The 1,345-nt window shown below is 40.7% G+C and overlaps 1 non-coding gene across 1 annotated transcript; it reads right to left on the bottom strand.

The window, feature by feature from the left end:
* Positions 1–449: 449 nt before the first annotated feature.
* On the bottom strand, positions 450–558 carry LOC136519333 (small nucleolar RNA R71). The gene has a single exon (XR_010774884.1). It is a non-coding gene; the product is annotated as a small nucleolar RNA R71 (small nucleolar RNA).
* Between the last annotated feature and the right edge of the window lie 787 nt (positions 559–1,345).

Here is a 1,345-nt window from a genome sequence, read left to right as displayed (position 1 = left end):
ACTAAGGCTAAAGTCAAAAAAAGTTTTAGCTTTATAGTCGGAAGACAACCATATAAGGCGAAGCTTAACACCAGAATTTGAAGCCATGGCCGATAGGACTCTCTGTGAATTCTCTGCTCCAACCAGTTCCAACATCTGGACTGGACCCACAGTCAATGTGGGAGACATGGGATTCAAGCTCAAGCCGGCTATCATCAACATGGTGCAAGTGAGCCAATTTTGTGGAACGGCACATGAAGATGCTAGTGCTCATCTCCAACACTTCTTGGAGATCTGCAACACTTTCACCATCAAAGGAGTGACCAGAGATGCTATACTACTTTGCCTCTTCCCATTCTCACTTTTGGGGATGGCAAAATAATGGTTCTATGCCAACAATGATAGAAATAGTACATGGGATCATTGCTCCACTACCTTCCTAGCAAAGTTCTTTCCCATGGACAAGACCAATGCTCTACGTGGGAGAATTTCAAGTTTTCAACAACAACATGATGAATCTATCCTTGAGGCATGGGAACGCTTTCAAGACTATATATTAGAATGTCCTCATCATGGGATGGAGAATTGGCTTACTTATGTAGACGTTGTACCTTGGGTTGATCAACAGTACCCTTGAGACCATGGATGCTGCTGCTGGAGGTGCATTCTTGTCACTTACACTTCCAGCTGTGACCACACTTGTGGAGAAGATAGCCTCCAACCAAGGATGGAATGAAGAACGTGTTTAGACCTACAAGAGAGGTGGAAGTATGCATCAATTCAAGGAGTTAGACATGCTATCTACCAAGATGGACCTACTGATGAAGAAGCTCAAAGACTGAGCTAATGAAAAGCAAGAAGTCAGGCACATTCATGATTCACGCATGACATGTGAAGTATGTGGCAACACTAGGCATTCAGGGAATAGCTGTCCTAAAACCCAAGATGATGTGAACTTTGTCAACAACAACTACTATTGTCCTCAATAGAATTAAGGATGAAACCAACAACAGAGGCCAAACTACCAAGGTAACCCTCAAGGTAACAATTATAATAACTTCAATCAACCACCCTTGAGAGAATTAATTACTGGCCAATCTAGACTTATGGAAGGATTACCTAAGAAGGTAGCTACCAATGATAAAATTCTAAAAAAATATAAGTAACAGAATGGATAGCTATGCTTCTACCACTAAGAACCAGCATCACTTTAATAAAATGATAGAATCATAAATAGCTCAGTTGGTGCTGTTGTTCCTTCAACCGATAAAGGTAAGATTCTGAGGCAACCAGAAGATCTAGAAACTACAAATCTTATCGATATTCATAATGCAACATATTATTGTATACAACCATCGATAGGAAG

The sequence above is a fragment of the Miscanthus floridulus genome, chromosome 17 (assembly GCF_019320115.1).
Source record: "Miscanthus floridulus cultivar M001 chromosome 17, ASM1932011v1, whole genome shotgun sequence".
NCBI classification, from domain to species: domain Eukaryota; kingdom Viridiplantae; phylum Streptophyta; class Magnoliopsida; order Poales; family Poaceae; genus Miscanthus; species Miscanthus floridulus.
The sequence above is the reverse complement of the archived record's forward strand: the minus strand, read 5'-3'. Positions and strand labels throughout refer to the sequence as shown.